This window comes from Zootoca vivipara, chromosome 3 (assembly GCF_965207765.1).
Source record: "Zootoca vivipara chromosome 3, rZooViv2.hap1.1, whole genome shotgun sequence".
In the NCBI taxonomy this organism is placed as follows: Eukaryota; Metazoa; Chordata; class Lepidosauria; order Squamata; family Lacertidae; genus Zootoca; species Zootoca vivipara.
The window spans coordinates 114,544,781-114,564,657 of record NC_142586.1 but is presented as its reverse complement, the minus strand read 5'-3'; the positions used below and the strand labels follow the sequence as shown (position 1 = coordinate 114,564,657).

Sequence of the window (19,877 nt, the reverse complement as noted above, 5' to 3'; positions counted from 1 at the left end):
GCAGTTATAATGTATTAGCAACAGGGCATTGTTTCAGGACCCTGGACAGCTGCAAGCAAAGCAGACGAGTGGGGTGCTGTCTTCCCAAAATAAGGACCAACAAATTTTATGATGCTGTTAGCGTTAGCGGACTACAGCCTACTTTGTGCATCAGATGGAGTGGAGTGTAGCCAGTGAATGTTTAAATAATAAGATTATTATTATTTATGGAGTCAAGGGACTCTGCATTGCTTCCCTGTAAAGTCGTCCCCTAGGAGAAGGGGACGACAGAGGACGAGATGGTTGGACAGTGTTCTCGAAGCCACCAACATGAGTCTGACCAAACTGTGGGAGGCAGTGGAAGACAGGAGTGCCTGGCGCGCTCTGGTCCATGGGTTTACGAAGAATTGGACATGACTAAACGACTAAACAACAAAAGTTAGAATGCTGAGGGTGATGATCTTGCCTCACCTGCTTACCATGAACAACACCTGCCATTTCATTGCCCATTCAACCCACTCTGGGGAGATCCTTTCCGAGCTCTTCACGGTCCATCTAGATTTTCAGCATCCTGTGTTTGGTCACCTTTCCTACTGACTCCTAACTCCACCAATGAATATTAAATTCTTACTCTGCTGAAAATTTTACCATCCTGCTAGGTAAATTGTTTGCTTATCATACTTTTCCATATATTCTATAAATTGTATCCAGTCCTCTTTATATCTTCCGTCATTTTGGTTTCTTATTCTAGTGGTCATCCCTGCTAACTCTGCATATTCTAACAGTTTAATATGCCAGTCTTCTTTCATTGGCACTTTATCTGTTTTAAGTTTTCTCTTAACGTATAGCATGCTGTAAAACTTATATTTACTTTCCACAGTTGTTCCCATAGTATAAAATCACTATTGTTTCCTGTGCCCCTAGCCCAACTTATCATTGTAGATTTTACCGTTTCCTTCATTCTCTCCCACTCAAGTAATAAATTATACATTTTTGATAATATTTTGACCTTGGATCTTAATATCTCCTCTTCAAACTGTGAGCTCTTTTCAGCAAAACTGTATTTTTCTCTAACTTAAATATTGCCCTTAAATGGTTGTAACTTAACCAATCTGCATTTGGTCTTTTATCTCTTCATACTTTTTCGGTTTGTATTCCTCCCCAGCAAGGTTTAGAAGATCGCTATATGTACTCCATTTTGTCTCTGTGTTAACATTTTTCCTTGCCAGGGCTTCTATTGGTGGTCACCACATTGGTGTTTTTCTTTCTAATAGATTTTTATATTTTTCCCAAACCCTGTGGAGGTTTTTCCTGATTATATAGTTTAAGAAACTCTTATATATCCTTGCCTTTCCATACCAGAGGCACGCATACCATCCAAATTTTAAATCATGCCCTTCCAGGTCTAATAGGTGGCTGCTCTTTAATAAAATCCAATCTTTTAACTAGCACAAGCATGATGCTTCAAAATATATTTTATCCTGGGTTTTCTCCCCTGCCAAATAAACTTAGATAAATTTTTTTTGCCAGTCTTTAAAGTTTCGAATATACTTAATTATAGGTGCTGTTTGAAATAGAAATAGCATCATTTTTATAACAGAAATTTTACCCAACAGTGACAATTGCATTCTATTCCGAATTTACAAATCTTTTCTAATTTCTTTCCAAACCCTTGCATAATTATAATTAAAGGTTTTGTGGTTATTTGCAGTTAACCATATCCATAGCTGCCAAGTTTTCCCTTTTCTCGCGAGGAAGCCTATTCAGCATAAGGGAAAATCCCTGTAAAAAAGGGATAACTTGGCAGCTATGCATATCTCCAGGTATTTTACGTTCTTTTCACTCTTTATACCGCTAATTCTTTCCAAGTCTTTCATGAGTTGAACATCCATATTTTTAACTAGCATTGTTGTTTTTTGTTTGTTTAGTTTAAAATCTGCTAAGTTTCCAAACTCCTTTATTTCTTCCAAAACTGCTGATACACTTTCTAGTGGGTTTTTGAATGTTAAAATAACATCATCCACATATAAGCTTTTAATTAATAATTTTGTTGGCCCACTTTTATACCCCTTATTTTGTTTGTACCCTTTATTTTGTTACTTTGTACATGGGGGGAAAGGCTCTGGAAACACCAAGCATCTGAGATGAATATGTTGCCCCCAAAAACCTACAATTCCCCCTCCCTGCCTGCCCCCTGAAGGAAGCACACAGAACTCGCCAAGGACGTTCATGTCAATTTATTGAGGAGAAGCATCCATGATGGGCCCCTCTACACAGCTGAGTGGCGAAGACAGGGTCTCCGGCTCCTCCTCATGAGGCGGCCTGCCTCCTGCTCAGCCTTTCCTGTGAGGCAGACAGCAGACGGTGCCATGACCGCAGTCACAGGTGGCGTAGTAGTGCCCGGTCTTCAGGCAGTGCGTGCCACAGGTGCCTCCATAGTCGCGGCAGGGGCGCTGCCCCTTACCGCAGGGTCCTGCAGGAGAAAGAGAAAGGCAGTGTGGTATAGTGGTTAGAATGTTGGACTTGGCCTTGGGAGACCAGGGTGCAAACCCCTGCTCAGCTGTGAAACTCACTGGGTGTTGTGGTGCTTAAATAGAACCATGTACACCACATGGGGGAAAGGTGGCATATAAATGCAATAAATGAACGAATTATAAATATTGAGGCAAAGCAAGACCACCTCCCCATGGGTGGAGCTCCCACCAATGATCTACAGAGAGGGAATGCCCTGTTGCATGCAAGACAAATCACATGCTCCACCACTGAGCTATGGTCTCTATCTGGAAGGAGCTTCAAACCAAACATTTATGTTAGAGGTTGAAGGTGGGGAACCTCAGCCTTGGGTGCTCAATGCAGCCCTTCAGATCTCTCTGCCTGGCTCAAGCCACACCCCCTTCCTAGGCCACACCTCCCAGTGCCCTGCTCCACACACTCCACACACAGTGGGTTTTCCCTGGCTGGAATGTGCTCCTGAGATGCAATGTTGCCTCTTGCTTGCCTCGGGCCAGAGGATGGAGAAATGTCTGCATGGGGTTGTGGACAGAAACCGCTGACTGAACGGACTTCCGGTCTGGCGGCCATTGGGATTCTTGATCTCCGAGATCCCCGGGCGTCGCAGGGGGGGGAGTGCCATCCAAGTGAGGTGGCCCCCAAGAGAACCCCTGGACTGGGCTGTCCAGGGACGTGGCACCCGGCAGAGCTCCTTGAAGTCTTGGCCGCTGCGAGTAACCCCCCCTTTTTAGGGGGTGAAATCAGCAGACGGCGCGCGACGGAGCCTCGGGACGATACGCTCACTCTGTGGCGCAAAGCTCCGAGCCGACACCAATTGAGCACCAGATGCCTCCAAAATCAGAATTGGATTTGCAAGTAAGATTCTATATTTAATTTGGGGGGGAATTCGGACTTGGGGGTGGCATTTAAAGAAGACGGAGGTCTTTCCCCCCCTTCACTGAGACTTTTTAGATGCAATTACCAAGCCTGCAGCTATTAAGCTGAAACGGGACTTGGTATCTCTCTAAAAACAGCAAGCAGGAGCTCTCACCTGTGGTTAGCAGAGCCAAGGGGAGACGATTTTATTTTATAAGACTGGATTTCTGCAAAACTGGTTTTATTTTTCTAATTGACGACCCCTTCGGATACCGGGTGGCGGGAATCTGGAGCCCCGGCTAGTGAAGTTTAAGACACGTCTCCGACACTTCTGCCTGATCGCCATATTGAAATTGGAGAGGACAAAGGAAATCCCTAGACTAAACAACATCACAAGATGGGAGAGAATGGGTTACAAAGAGTCTGGGGAAAAGTCTACGAAATCATTGAAGGAGTAAAGGAATACAAAAGGATTACAAAGTTATGCCTTGAGACACAGCAACGACTTCTCTCCATTGACAATGAGGAAAAACAAGAGGACGAATTAGAGGATGACAAGAATACTGATACAAAGGTGACAGAACAAGAGGAGAAGAAGTTTTGGATCGAAGCGCAAGCGGTGAGAGAGGTTGCACAGGACTTAGATTGTTACCAAGGAGCTCCAATGTACAAAGAGATCCAGGAGCTGTCTCTCCTAGTGAGAGGAGGAGAGCTGGTTCCAAGGAAAAACAATCAAGTTGTGGCCCGGAGTCGAACCTCCGCAGTGAGAGAGGGGAGGGTAGGTCCGGGCGAAAGATATGAACAATGGGGGCGGCAGAAGGGTTGCTGGGAAGAAGAAATGGGGTTGGAGTGGGCGAGAGACGGAGTAGGTTGATTGCCAGAGGACATTACAACTAAGAGACGGATAATACGGCTTCGAATCGGACTGTTTAAAGATGCTGGTCGGGTCGTCCAGAGAAGGGCACCCGAGTGAAGGGGGGCGATCTTTTGTATTGATTTAAAATAATAAATGTTCTTTTTTGTTAGAAATTGTTAGAAATAGAGGTTTGAGGAGATTTTTAGGGAAAACAGGAAGCTAAAGGGGATTATTATAGAATTAAAGTCTGGGGAGTATAATTGATGGGATTTTATGTAATTTGATATTATAAGAATTTATTTGAGATATTTGGATTAATGTAAATAATTAGGAAAATTGCCAAAATGGGATATAACAAGACTTGGGAAGGACGGAACGGGGAAGTCAAAGTTTAGTAAAATGGTTTATATATTAGATGTTTAATTTTTCTCTTTTTTCTTTTTTCTTTGATATTCTTTGTTTTTTCTCCTTTTTATTTTTTATTTTTCTCTCTCTTTTCTCTCTCTTTTTTTGCTGAAGATATAAAGCTGATGTGAAGGTATAATGATTTGTAATGCTGCAAAATGCAATAAATATTATTTTTTTAAAAAAAGAAACCGCTGACTGAATACAGCCTTTTCTCTGTCCCCTTTCTCCACTCCACACATGATTTTAGGCACCCCTATAATGCCTCCTCTTAGCAGCCTTTTCTCTAGCTGAAAACGTCCCAAATGTTGTAGCCTTCCCTCCTGGCGGAGTTGCTTCCGCCCTTGGTCATTTTGTTTGTCCTTTCCTGAACGTTTGCCTGGAACACAACATCCTTTTTGAGGGGAGGTGACCTCCTGTTCTCCTTGCTGTTCTACCGCTAAGCTGTGGCTTCTCCTTTGAAATGTCTCCCAGTCCAAAACGCTCTTTGAAGTCCAAATGAGGCTCCAGTTTTGACCCAAGACCACCTGCTCTATGCCATCGCTTTCCCATGGGGCCCACACCACTCCCTTGACTTCAGGCCAGGGCAGGAGCCCCTTCTGTCTTCACCATAAGGACATAAGAAGAGGCTGCTGGATCAGGTCGATGGTCCATCTCATCCAGCACCCTCTTCTCTCAGTGGCTGACCAGATGCTTGTGGGAAACCCACAAGGGGGATCCAAGCACAAGGGCACTCTTTCCCCCTGGAGTATTCAGAAGCATTTACTGCCTCCACCTGTGAAGATGGAGCACAGCTAACATGGCCAGTAGCCATTGATATCCCTCTCTTTCATAAATTTCTATAATCCTCTTTGAAGGTCATCTATGTAGGTTGGTGGCTATTACTGCCTTCCCTATGAAACCCATACCTCTCCCTTGAATTCAGGCCAAGGCAGAAGCCCCTTCAGTCTGCCTTATAAAGTACAGCCCCTTCTTCCCACCCTGTAGAAATCCGGTTCATACCTGCAACAGCCATGTCAGCGACAACCAACAGCACGATGGCCAATGCAAAGTAGAGAGCTCTCATGGTGGAGTTCTGGTTGGGTTCTCTGGATGAACGCAGAAGGACAGTGGATGAGCTGAGGACTCGGTGGTGCTTTCAGTCGGGGCTCTGCTCTTTTATAGAGAGAATATCTTTCAGAGATGTCATGTGGACATTCATGTGGCTTACGTACCTTCTGCCCTTTTGGTGCCTGCTTTTCTTATCTTCTCTTGCCCAGTACGATGCACATTGATGCAGTATTTTCAATGGCCATTGTTCATTGTGTTCACTCACTTTCTCCTTTTTGTGATGGCCATGCTCAGCTGAACCCCCTCCCCAACCTGCCAGACTCTAAAGGAAGAACTCTATGTCTTTGATAACAGAATGAATGATGTATGGAGGGAGCTGCACCCCAAGAGAGGAAAAGAGGTAGTAAGGGAACACCTAGCTACTTTAAATCAAATCAAATCTCCAGGGCCTGATGAGCTGCATCCAAGGGTACTAAAGGAGCTTGCACATGTAATTTCGGAGCCTTTGTCAATTGTCTTTGACAATTCTTGGAGAACAGGTGAGGTCACTACAGACTGGAGGTGGGCAGATGTTGTCCCCATCTTCAAAAAAGTGGAAAAAGGGAAGACCAAGGCAACTACCAACTGGTGAACTTGACATTTGTACCACAGAAGGTCCACGAACAGATAATTCTGCAGTCGGTCTGGGAACATTTAGAAAAGGATGGTGTCATTACTAAGAGACCCAGCATGGGTTTCTCAATAATAAGGGATGCCAGACCAATCTGATTTCTTTCTTTTTTTATGGAATTCCAAACATGGTGGATCAGGGAAATGCTATGGACATAGTAATCTTCATTTCAGTAAGGCTTTTGACATAGCCCCCCATGATATCCTTGCAAGGAAGCTGGTAAAATGTGGGTTGAACAATGTTAGATGGTTTTGTAGTTGGTTGACTGACAGAACCCAAAGAGTACTCATTACTATTTCCTCATCATCATGGAAAAAAGTGACAAGTGGGGTGCCACAGGGTTCTTGTCCTGGACCTGTTGTTGACTTGGATGAAGGAATTGAGGTGATGCTCATCAAATCTGCAGATGACACCAAACTGGGAGCATTAGCTAATGCCGCAGAAAACAGAATCAGAACTCAAAATGCCCTTAATAATTGGAGAACTGGGCACAAGCTAACAAAATGAATTTCAATAGGGACAAATGTAAGGTTCTGCACCTAGGCAGGAAGAACCAGATGCTCAAATATAGGGTGGGGAACACCTGGGTTACTGGTAGTACATGTGAAAAGGATCTAGGGGTCTTGGTGGACCACAAGCTTAACATGAGTCAACAGTATGATGCAGCAGCAAAACAAGCTAATGCTATTCTAGGCTCCATCAACAGAAGTTGAAGGTCAGTGGTTTGAATCCCTGCGACAGGGTGAGCTCCCGTTGCTCAGTCCCAGCTCCTGCCTACCTAGCAGTTTGAAAGCACGTCAAAATGCAAGTAGATAAATAGGGAAGGTAAATTGTGTTTCTGTGCACTGCTCTGGTTTGCCAGAAGCGGCTTAGTCATGCTGGCCACATGAACCAGAAGCTGTACGCTGGCTCCCTTGGCCAGTAAAGCGAGATGAGCGCCACAACCCCAGAGTCGTCCGCAACCAGATCTAACGGTCAGGGGTACCTTTACCTTTATTCTGCCTTAGTCAGACCACACTTGGAATACTGTGGCCGATTCTGGGCACCACAATTTAAGAAGGATAGTGACAAGCTGGAACATGTGCAGAGAGGGGCAACCAAGATGATCAACGGTCTGAAAACTAAGCCTTATGAGGAGTGCTTGAAGGAGCTGGATATGTTTAGCCTGGAAAAGAGGAGGCTGAGAGGAGATATGATAGCCATTTTCAAATTTCTTAAGGGCTGTCACATGGAAGAGGGAGCATGCCTGTTTTCTCCTGCTCTGGAGGGTAGGACTCAAACCAATGGCTTCAAGTTGCCAGAAAGGAGATTCCGAGTAAACATTCAGAAAAGCCTTCTGACCGTAAGAGCTTTTCAGTAGTGGGACACTCCCACAAGAGGTGGTGGACTCTCCTTCCTTGGAAGTTTTGAAACAGAGGTTGGATGGCCATGTTTCATGGATGGGGACTGCCATCTTTCCTACCCAGAGACTTCTGCTGCAGCTGCTGTGGCTTGGGGGGGGTGTGCCATTTTCCCCCACCCAGAAACTCCTGTTGCTGTGGCTGTTGGGGGGGACTGCTGTCTCCCCCACTTGGAGGGCTGCTGCTGCTGCTGCTACAGAAGCAAAGAATACTGCAGAGAGTACTGCAGGGGCCAGGTCCCTGGCAGGCAGGCAATGTGGAAACAGCTGCTGCCCCAGCTGGACGTGGTCCAGCTACTGGGGCAGTTTATGAAGCCAGTCAGCCAGCCAGCCAGCCTGCCTAAGGGGTGGGGGGTCACCAAAGGAGGCCATCCCTTGGGGTGGTGCTTTGGGGGTGGGACAAGGGTGAGGGCCAGCCCCCATGTGTTAATGTTATTTAGAGTTGCCAGACTCAATAGAGGACAGGACTTCTGTGCCTTTAATTGCCCTGCTCTCTTTTGAGTCTGGAAACCTTAAAGAGAAACCAGCAGACCCTTTATTTAATTTCCAAGCAAAAGGGTCTGCTGGTTTCTCTTTAAGGTTTCCAGACTCAAAAGAGAGCAGGGCAATTAAAGGCACAGAAGTCCTGTCCTCTATTGAGTCTGACAACCCTAATGCTATTAAGTAATTATTTAGCTAATTATTTAAATGTTTTAGGTGCTTTAAATAGTTTTTAATCTGTGGTATTTTGAATTTTGTTTTGTGGGGGTGGGGTGGACATTTTGTTGGGGATGGGGGTTGGTTTAGTTTTAGTATGATTGTAAATTATTATCATTGGGTTGTTGTTTTTTTGGTTTCTACTGTTTTATTGGTTTGTTGTATGGTTTGTGTTCTGTTCTTAAGGGGAGAGGGTCAGGGCTGCCTGGGAGTGGGCCCCAGCCAACAGAATGCACTGGGACACCCAACCTCAGTGATCACGGGCAGGAGGAGGAGTTATGCTAAGACCAGACCATTTCATTACCGAGGAAGCAGATTTAGTCGCTATTTGAGGACTATCCTTGCCTCTGTGTTATGTACATAACACCCTGGGTCTGGTCCTGACCGGATGGATACTGGAATCAGCAAGGGATACCCACACGACCTGAAGGTGTTGCTGTGCAATGCCAGGTCAATGATTCATAAGACCACTGCCATCCATGACTTGATCATGGATAGAGGACTTGACCCGGCATGTGTAACAGAGACTTGGTTGGATGAAGCAGGTGGGCCTGTCCTTGCTGCTGCTTGTCCACCAGGTTTCTCTTACGCACAGCAACCCAGGCCTTGTGGGGGGGGGGGGTTTGCAGTGATTTTTAGGAAGTCATGAGTTTGCACCAGACGTCCTATTGGGAAGACCCAGTTCTCTGAGTGCATGTTCTGGAAGTTGTGCAATAGGGGCAGTACAGGATTCCTTTTGGTGTACCGACCTCCTCGCTGCACCAAGGATTCCCTGCCCGAGCTGCTTCAGGTCATGGCAGATGTTCTCCTGGAGACACCTAGTTTGGTTGTCCTAGGGGACTTTAACATCCATGCCGACACGACCTTACAAGGGGCCACTCAGGACTTTGTGGAAAGCATGGCCTCAATGCGGCTGTCCCTGCATAAGTTTGACCCAACTCATAGTCGCAGATATGTCTTAGACCTGGTGTTCACCTCTATTGACGTGGGTGATCTGACATTAAGTAAAAGTGAAACAAAAGAAGTGTCATGGTCAGATCACTTCCTGGTGCAACTGGACTTCTCCGCGACCCTTCCCCTCTGCAGTGAGGTTGGACCGATTCGGATGGTCTGCCCCCACCACTTAATGGATCCAAATGTTTTCCAGAGAGTGGTAGGGGCATAGCTGCCAAGCTATCCCTTTTTTTAAGGGATTTTCCCTTATGCTGAATAGGCTTCCTCGCGAGAAAAGGGAAAACTTGGCAGCTATGGGTAGGGGTGCTTTATCCCATGTTGATGGCCTTTCAGCTGATTCCATGATGGACTGCTGGAATGCAGAGTTAACCAGGGCTATTGACTGTCTGGCTCCAAAGCACCCCCGCCAATTGCATGTTGTCCAGACAGCCCCGTGGTTTCCCCCAGAATTGAGGGCGCTGAAACAATCGCTGAGATAGCTAGAGCACTGGTGGCGGAAAACGCATTCTGAATCGGACCGGACACTGGTTAGAGCTGAACGCTGAGCATACCAAGTGGTGATAGTAATGGCAAAGAGGACCTTCTTCACCGCCTCTATTGCATCTGCAGAAAACAGCAGCAGGAGACTCTTTCAGGTGGTTCACAATTTTACAGAACCACCTTCACCATCAGGGCCTGGTAAGGACCCTAAGATCTCCTGCAATGATTTTGCAAAGGTTTTTTTTTTTTTTTTGCAAATAAAGTCTCTCAGATTCGGGAAGAGGTAGACTCCACCGTGGGAGCAGGGGCGGGGCGGGAGACTGCTAGAGTCCTGTCTGGTTGAGTTGCATGGAATCAATTCCAATCTGTTACCTCCGAGGATGTGGACAGGCTGTTTGGATGAGTGAAACCGGCCACCTGTCTCCTGGATCCTTGCCCATCCTGGCTCATAAAAGCGAGCTGGGAAGGGCTGGGTGATGGGCTCTGCAGGGTGCTGAATGCTTCCGTCTGTGAGGGAGGCTTCCCAGATCCACTGCAAGAGGCATTTATTAAACTGCTTCTTAAAAAAAATATCTTTGGATCCAGCCAGTATGGCCAACTATCGCCAAGTCTCAAATCTTCCATTCTTGTGGAAGGTGATTGAAGAACTCCAGGCACGCCGGGAGGATGTGAACCATTTGGATCCCTTCCAATCGGGATTCAGGCCTCATCATTGGACTGAAACTGCCTTGGTCGCGCTGGTTGGTGATGTCCAGCATGCTAGGGACAAAGGTAAGAGCTGTTTCCTGGATCTCTCAGCGGCTTTTGATACAATCGACCATAACATCCTTCTGGACTGTCTAGAGGAGCTGGGAGCTGGGGGCACTGTTATACAGTGGTTCTGCTCCTTCCTCCTGGGCTGTGTCCAGAAAGTGGTGGTGGGGGATGAGTGTTCAGGCCCCTGGGCTCTCACTTGTGGGGTGCTTCAGGGTTCCGTCTTCTCCCCCATGCTTTTTAACATCTACATGAAGCCGCTGGGAGAGATCATCAGGGGGTTTGGGCTGGGTGTTAATCAGTATGCAGATGATACCCAGCTCTACCTCTCCATTAAATCATAACCATCGAAGGTGGTTAATGTCTTGCGTGAGTGTCTGGGGGCGGTTGGAGGATGGTGGGCGGCTAACAGATTGAGGTTGAATCATGACAAGACAGGAGTACTGTTTTGGGGGGATAGGGGGCGGGCAGGTGTGGAGGACTCCCTGGTCCTGAATGGGGTAACTGTGCCCCTGAAGGACCAGGTGCAGAAGAAGAAAAAGAGTTTGGACTTGATATCCCAACTTTCACTCCCCTAAGGGGTCTCAAAGTGGCGAACCATCTCCTTTCCCTTCCTCCCCCACAACAAACACTCAATGAGGTGAGTGAGGCTGAGAGACTTCAGAGAAGTGTGACTAGCCCAAGGTCACCCAGCAGCTGCATGTGGAGGAGCAGGGAAGTGAACCCAGTTCACGAGATTACGAGTCCACCACTCTTAACCACTACACCGCATGCAGTCTGGGAGTCATTTTGGACTCACAGTTGTCCATAGAGGCTCAGGTCAATTCTATGTCCAGGGCAGCTGTCTACCAGCTCCATCTGGTGTGCAGGCTGAGACCCTATGTGCCCATGGACTGTCTCACCAGAGTGGTACATGCTCTGGTTATCTCCTGCTTGGACTACTGCAATGTGCTCTACGGGGAGACTACCTTTGAAGGTGACCCGGAAACTACAACTAATCCAGAATGTGGCAGCTAGACTGGTGCAGTGGCGAACGGTGCTGTTTGGCTGCCTGGGGCGGCACCCCCTGGGGGCAGGGCGTCACTCCACAGCGCGCATGCATCCTGACGCATGGGTCCTGACGGCACGACGCACGCGCCAGGACAGACTGTGCATGTCCGCACATGTGCAGTCCATCCAGGTTAGTGCTGCTGCTCTGCTCGGCCAGCGTGCTCTGAAGCAGAGCGCGCTATGGAGTGGTTTGCTGGCGGCGGCGCCGGCCATCAACCTGCTCCATAGTGTGCTCTTCTTCTCCCTGTTCGGGCGGAGGAGGCCAGGGGCGGGCCAGGGGCGCGCCAGGGGCCGGGGGCGCTGCCCCCACATGCTGCCCTTGCCACAGTGGAGCTAGGGGTGGACTGCCCCCTTCGCCCCTCCCTTGCTATTCACCTGGACTGGTGTCTGGGAGTAGCTGCCGAGACCATATAACACCAGTCCTGAAAGACCTACATTGGCTCCCAGGACGTTTCCGAGCACAATTCAAAGTGTTGGTGCTGACCTTTAAAGCCCTAAACAGCCTTAGCCCAGTATACCGGAAGGAGCGTCTCCACCCCCATCGTTCAGCCTAGACACTGAGGTCCAGCTCTGAATACCTTCTGGCAGTTCCCTCCCTGCGAGAAGTGAGGTTACAGGGAACCAGGCAGAGGAACGCCCTACCATCAGATGGGAAGGAAAGAACCAACTATCTGACTTTTAGAAGACATCTGAAAGCAGCCCTGTTTAGGGAGCTTTTTAATGTTTGATGTTTTATCACTTTTTATTATAAATACCGGTATTATGTTGGGAGCCACCAAGAGTGGCTGAGGAAACACAGCCAGATGGGTGCAGTATAAATAAACTACTACTACTACTACTACTACGATGATTATTAGGGAAAGGATCCGGAAACACCAGTCATCTGAAATGAATAAGTTGCCCCCCACTGCCTTACGATTCCCCCTCCCTGCCTGCCCCCTGAAGGAAGCACACAGAACTCGCCAAGGACGTTCATGTCAATTTATTGAGGAGAAGCATCCATGATGGGCCCCTCTACACAGCTGAGTGGTGAAGACAGGGTCTCCGGCTCCTCCTCGTGAGGCGGCCTGCCTCCTGCTCAGCCTTTCCTGTGAGGCAGACAGCAGACGGTGCCATGACCGCAATCGCAGGTGGCGTAGTAGTGCCCGGTCTTCAGGCAGTGTGTGCCACAGGTGCCTCCATAGTCGCGGCAGGGGCGCTGCCCCTTACCGCAGGGTCCTGCAGGAGGAAGAGAAAGCCAGTGCGGTATAGTGGTTAGAATGCTGGACTTGGCTCTGGGAGGCCAGGGTGCAAACCCCTGCTCAGCTGTGAAACTCAATGGGTGTTGTAGTGCTTAAATAGAACCATGTACACCACATGGGGAAAAGGTGGCATATAAATGCAATAAATGAACGAATTACTGTATTGAGGCAAAGCAAGAGCACCTCCCCATGGATGGAGCTCCCCACCAATGAACTGCAGAGAGGGAATGCCCAGTTGCATGCAAGACAAATCACATGCTCCACCACTGAGCTATGGTCTCTATCGGGGAGGAGCTTCACACCAAACATTTATGTTAGAGGTTGGAGGCGGGGAACCTCAGCCTTGGGTGCTCAATGCAGCCCTTCAGATCTCTCTGCCTGGCTGAAGCCACACCCCCTTCCTAGGCCACACCTCCCAGTGCCCTGCTCCACACACTCCACACACAGTAGTTTTCCCTGGCTGGAATGTGCTCTTGAGATGCAATGTTGCCTCTTGCTTGCCTCGGGCCAAAGGATAGAGAAATGTCTGCTTGGGGTTGTGGACAGAAACCTCTGACTGAATACAGCCTTTTCTCTGTCCCCTTTCACCACTCCACACGTGATTTTGGGCACCCCTATAATGCCTCCTCTTAGCAGCCTTTTCTCTCAAATGTTGTACCCTTCCCTCCTGGGGGAGTTGCTTCCGCCCTTGGTCATTTTGTTCGTCCTTTTCTGAACTTTTTCCCGGAACACAATATCCATTTTGAGGGGAGGTGACCTCCTGTTCTCCTTGCTGTTCTACTGCTAAGCTGTGGTTTCTCCTTAGAAATGCCTCCCAGACCAAAATGCTCTTTGAAGCCGAAATGAGGATCGAGTTTAGACCCCAGACCACCTGCTCTATGCCATCGCTTTCCCATGGGGCCAACACCACCCCCTTGAGTTCAGGCCAGGGCAGGAGCAGCTTCCGTCTTCACCATAAGGACATAAGAAGAGGCTGCTGGATCAGGCCAATGGCCCAACCTGCCAGGATCCTCATCTGTCAGTGGCTGACCAGATGCATGTGGGAAACCTGCAAGTGGGATCCAAGCACAAGGGCACTCTTCCCCCCTGGAGTATTCAGAAGCATTTTCTGCCTCCAACTGTGGAGATGGAGCACAGCTAACATGGCCAGTCCCCTTCATGGATCAATGCCTTGTCGTGGCGAAGGGGCTTGAATAACTCAGAGAAGCTATGAGCTATGCCATGCAGGGCCACCCAAGATGGACAGGTCATAGTGGAGAGTTTTGACTAAACGTGATCCACCTGGAGAAGGAACTGGCAAGCCACTCCAGTATCCCTGCCAAGAAAACTCCATGGACAAAGACAACAGGCATATAAAAGTTATGACGCTGGAAGATGAGCCCCTCAGGTCGGAAGGCGTCCAACATGCTACTGAGGAAGAGCGGAGGACAAGTACAAGTAGATTCAGAGCTGATGAAGCGGCTGGGCCAAAGCCGAAAGGACGCTCAGTTGCGGATATGCCTGGAAGCGAAAGGAAAGTCCGATGCTGTAAAGAAAAATATTGCATAGGAACCTGGAATGTAAGAACCATGAATAGAGGTAAGCTGGATGTGGTCAAAAATGAGATGACAAGAATAAATATCGACATCCTGGGCATCAGTGAACTAAAATGGAAGGGAATGGGTGAATTCAGTTCGGGTGACTATCATATCTACTACTGTGGGCAAGAATCCTGTAGAAGAAATGGAGTGGCCCTCATAGTCAACAAAAGAGTGGCAAAAGCTGTAATGGGATGCAATCTCAAAAATGACAGAATGATCTCGATACGAATCCAAGGCAGACCTTTTAACATCACAGTAATCCAAGTTTATGCACCAACTACCGGTGCTGAAGAAAGTGAAATTGACCAATTCTATGAAGACCTACAACACCTTCTAGAAATGACACCAAAGAAGGATGTTCTTCTCATTACAGGGGATTGGAATGCTAAAGTAGGGAATCAAGAGATAAAAGGAACAACTGGCAAGTTTGGCCTTGGAGTTCAAAATGAAGCAGGGCAAAGGCTAATAGAGTTCTGTCAAGAGAACAAGCTGGTCATCACAAACACTCTCTTCCAACAACACAAGAGACGACTCTACACATGGATATCACCAAATGGGCAGCATCGAAATCAGATTGATTATATTCTCTGCAGCCAAAGATGGAGAAGCTCTATACAGTCAGCAAAAACAAGACCTGGAGCTGACTGTAACTCAGATCATCAGCTTCTTATAGCAAAATTCCAGCTTAAACTGAAGAAAGTAGGAAAAACCACTGGGCCAGTAAGATACAATCTGAATCAAATCCCTTATGAATACACAGTGGAAGTGAGGAACAGGTTTAAGGATTTAGATTTGGTGGACAGAGTGCCTGAAGAACTATGGATGGAGGCTCGTAACATTATACAGGAGGCAGCAACGAAAACCATCCCAAGGAAAAGGAAATGCAAGAAGGCAAAATGGCTGTCCAACGAGGCCTTACGAATAGCGGAGGAGAGGAGGCAAGCAAAATGCAAGGGAGATAGGGAAAGATACAGGAAACTGAATGCAGATTTCCAAAAAACAGCAAGGAGAGATAAGAGGGTCTTCTTAAATGAGCAATGCAAAGAAATAGAGGAAAACAATAGAATGGGGAAAACCAGAGATCTGTTCAAGAAAATTGGAGATATGAAAGGAACATTTCGTACAAAGATTACCATAATCAAGGACAAAAGTGGTAAGGACCTAACAGAAGCAGAAGACATCAAGAAGAGGTGGCAAGAATACACAGAGGAATTATACCAGAAAGATATGGAGGTCTCGTACACCCCAGGTAGTGTGGTTGCTGACCTTGAGCCAGACATCTTGGAGAGTGAAGTCAAATGGGCCTTAGAAAGCACTGCTAATAACAAAGCCAGTGGAAGTGATGATATTCCAGCTGAACTATTTAAAATTTTAAAAGATGATGCTGTTAAGGTGCTACACCCAATATGCCAGCAAGTTTGGAAAACTCAGCAATGGCCAGAGGATTGGAGAAGATCAGTCTACATCCCAATTCCAAAGAAGGGCAGTGCCAAAGAATGCTCCAACTACCGCACAATTGCGCTCATTTCACACGCTAGTAAGGTTATGCTTAAAATTCTACAAGGCAGGCTTAGGCAGTATGTGGACCGAGAACTCCCAGAAGTGCAAGCTGGATTTCGAAAGGGCAGAGGAACCAGAGACCAAATAGCAAACATGCGCTGGATTATGGAGAAAGCTAGAGAGTTCCAGAAAAACGTCTACTTCTGCTTCATTGACTATGCAAAAGCCTTTGACTGTGTCGACCACAGCAAACTATGGCAAGTTCTTAAAGAAATGGGAGTGCCTGATCACCTCATCTGTCTCCTGAGAAATCTCTATGTGGGACAAGAAGCTACAGTTAGAACTGGATATGGAACAACTGATTGGTTCAAAATTGGGAAAGGAGTACGACAAGGTTGTATATTGTCTCCCTGCTTATTTAACTTATATGCAGAATTCATCATGCGAAAGGCTGGACTAGATGAATCCCAAGCAGGAATTAAGATTGCCGGAAGAAATATCAACAACCTCAGATATGCAGATGACACAACCTTGATGGCAGAAAGTGAGGAGGAATTAAAGAACCTTTTAATGAGGGTGAAAGAGGAGAGCGCAAAATATGGTCTGAAGCTCAACATCAAAAAAACCAAGATCATGGCCACTGGTCCCATCACCTCCTGGCAAATAGAAGGGGAAGAAATGGAGGCAGTGAGAGATTTTACTTTCTTGGGCTCCTTGATCACTGCAGATGGTGACAGCAGTCACGAAATTAAAAGACGCCTGCTTCTTGGGAGAAAAGCAATGACAAACCTAGACAGCATCTTAAAAAGCAGAGACATCACCTTGCCGACAAAGGTCCGTATAGTTAAAGCTATGGTTTTCCCAGTAGTGATGTATGGAAGTGAGAGCTGGACCATAAAGAAGGCTGATCGCCGAAGAATTGATGCTTTTGAATTATGGTGCTGGAGGAGACTCTTGAGAGTCCCATGGACTGCTAGAAGATCAAACCTATCCATTCTTAAGGAAATCAGCCCTGAGTGCTCCCTGGAAGGACAGATCGTGAAGCTGAGGCTCCAATACTTTGGCCACCTCATGAGAAGAGAAGAATCCTTGGAAAAGACCCTGATGTTGGGAAAGATTGAGGGCACTAGGAGAAGGGGACGACAGAGGACAAGATGGTTGGACAGTGTTCTCGAAGCTACGAACATGAGTTTGACCAAACTACGGGAGGCAGTGCAAGACAGGAGTGCCTGGCGTGCTATGGTCCATGGGGTCACGAAGAGTCGGACACGACTAAACGACTAAACAACAACAACAACAACATGGCCAGTAGCCATTGATATCCCTCTCCTCCATGAATTTCTATAATCCTCTTTGAAGGCCATCTATGTAGGCTGGTGGCTATTACTGCCTTCCCTATGAAACCCATACCTCTCCTTTGAATTCAGGCCAAGGCAGAAGCCCCTTCAGTCTGTCTTATCAAGTACAGCCCCTTCTTCCCACCCTGTCGAAATCTGGTTCATACCTGCAACAGCCATGTCAGCGACAACCAACAGCACGATGGCCAAGGCAAAGTAGAGAGCTCTCATGGTGGAGTTCTGGTTGGGTTCTCTGGATGAACGCAGAAGGAAAGTGGATGAGCTGAGGACTCGGTGGTGCTTCCAGTCAGGGGCTCTGCTCTTTTATAGAGAAAATATCTTTTTGAGATGTCATGTGGACATTCATGTAGCTTACGTAGCTTCTGCCCTTTGAGTGCATACTTTTCTTATTTTCCCTTGCCCAGAACAATGCACACTGATGCAGTATTTTCAATGGCCATTGTTCATTGGGTTCATCCACTTTCTCCTTTTTGTGATAGCCTTGATCAGCTGACCCCCAACCTGCTGGACTCCAAAGGAAGAACTCTAGGTCTTTATTGTCTGCTGTGAAATGTATGGCTGACTGTTAACTTAAGGCAGCCAAATTCAACATCCATTTGGGTGCTGATGGTGTCTCCAGATTAGAGAACCCAATGGAGCAAGGCATTTGGTTAGGGGAGCAGCAATGGGTCTGAAGGACCTGGTGAAAATGAAAAGGCAACTGATTCTTTAGAGTAATTGTCCCCAAAGTTTGGTGGTACTGCCCCTTGGAGAGATGGGGGACCTACTTAGCCTGAACTCAAGGGACTGGTGTTGGCCCCATGGGAAAGCAATGGCATAGAGCAGGTGGTCTTGGGTCTAAACTCGATCCTCATATGGGCTTCAAAGAGCATTTTGTTTTTTGTTTTTTAAACATACTTTTTATTAATTTTACAAACTGCAAAAAAGAAAACGGTACATACATAAACACCTTTTCCACCTCCTTCCCACCCACCCACATGGATCCTCCCCTGCCACAGAAGTATCTCATGTAGGTGAACAGTCAGAGATGGTCCATTTTATGCTTGGATTTCTGTCCTCCTCCCCCTCCCCTGACCCCAAAGCCCCCCCCTGCCACCAGGGAGCTCCAGCAAACCAGGGCAGTACGCAGGGGGACATCCATCCAACCATCTATTGTCATACCAAAAAAAGAAAAAAATTGAAATAGGAAAAAAGAGAAAAAAGAAAGAGCAAAAAAAGAGAAAAAGAACAGTACAAAACAGAAAAAAAAATTCTTACATTCATAATTGTAAAACCATATTTTGTGGGCTTCCCCTCCCCCCCCTTCCCCGGTTTTCATCCCTTTTTTATCATCTTTAACAGTTTCTTACTTTATAAAAATACACCTTTATATCTTATACAACTTATAAATCAATTATTATCATTTTCACCTAATGTTCAAATCACTGAAAAATCAAACTCCCATTTTATCTTCCCGTGCCTAATTTTTACTCCCTCTATAAGCCTCCATATTTTCACATTTTTCCAAAATCCATTCACTTTTAAAACTATAACTATTCTCAATTTAACCTTACATCCCCGATTACCGGCTCCACCCCCCCAATCCAGCAAATTCCATAATCAGCAGACCAGTTATAAACCTGTTAATCCATCCTTGTAATCACAACATCACTTTCCCTTCACCCCACCCCCTGTTTACAGTCTTTTGCCATCCAGGCCACCATACAAGACCCCTGAATTTCTTCTCTTCTCTGCATATTTTTTCCTTCTTCCCTGTGGGTGTTCTGGAGTTCCAGTAATACCAATCGTGCCCCCCTCAAATGCAGGGCACTCCATCCAACTTTTTGTAGAGTAAAGTCATCATTTTTTTCGTGGTGTGCTTCATTTTGTGTTGAATCATCACAGTCCTCATCTTCATCTTTTTCTTCCAAATCACAGTCACCATCATTGTCATTCTCACATTCATCTTTTTCAGTTTCAAAAGCTTCATCTTCTAGAAAATCATATTCTGCCATCACCATCTGAAATTGTTGCTGTAACTCTTGCCGTTTTGTCTCCTCTTGACATAGTTCTATTCTTGTTTCCCACATTAAGGTCAAAACAGACCGCTGGAACTCAGGGGAACACTTTTTTGTTGACATAGTTCAATCCTGCCAAGGTCAAAACTTGTCACGTGGGGTGGAATATGATCACAGTTTATTTTCTCGACTCCATTTTAACAAGCTGGCTGCATTCTTCAAGTCTTATTGACAATAAAGTTCGAACTCACATTTCACAAACATTTAAACCAAAAAAGAATTTCCACAAAGTTCAGAAATACAGTGAAATAAAAATTGACTTATAAATCCTGTTCAACTCACTGGGTTGTCTGGGCTGCCGGCTCCCGAGGAAAAGAAAGGTTTTTCTTAGTCTTTACCTCTTGCTGCAGGGCACTCATAACCACAGTCTCTCTCCCCTTTCACCCTGCATTTAGGGGAGATTCTCTTTGATGCCTTTGAGGGATCCTTTTAAGTTAAGATCTTCTGTTTACGGCTTCGGGTTTCTGTTTACTGTCTCTTATG

At 46.6% G+C, this 19,877-nt stretch overlaps 1 long non-coding RNA gene across 2 annotated transcripts in view; it reads left to right on the top strand.

Annotated features, from left to right (window-relative positions):
* Positions 1-2,455, top strand: part of LOC148686471 (uncharacterized) — a 425,644-nt gene extending 423,189 nt beyond the window's left edge. For both annotated transcript variants that reach the window (XR_015949248.1, XR_015949249.1), the window contains exon 2: positions 2,202-2,455. This is a non-coding gene — a long non-coding RNA (uncharacterized LOC148686471). The remainder of the gene's footprint in view (positions 1-2,201) is intronic.
* Positions 2,456-19,877: the final 17,422 nt, after the last annotated feature.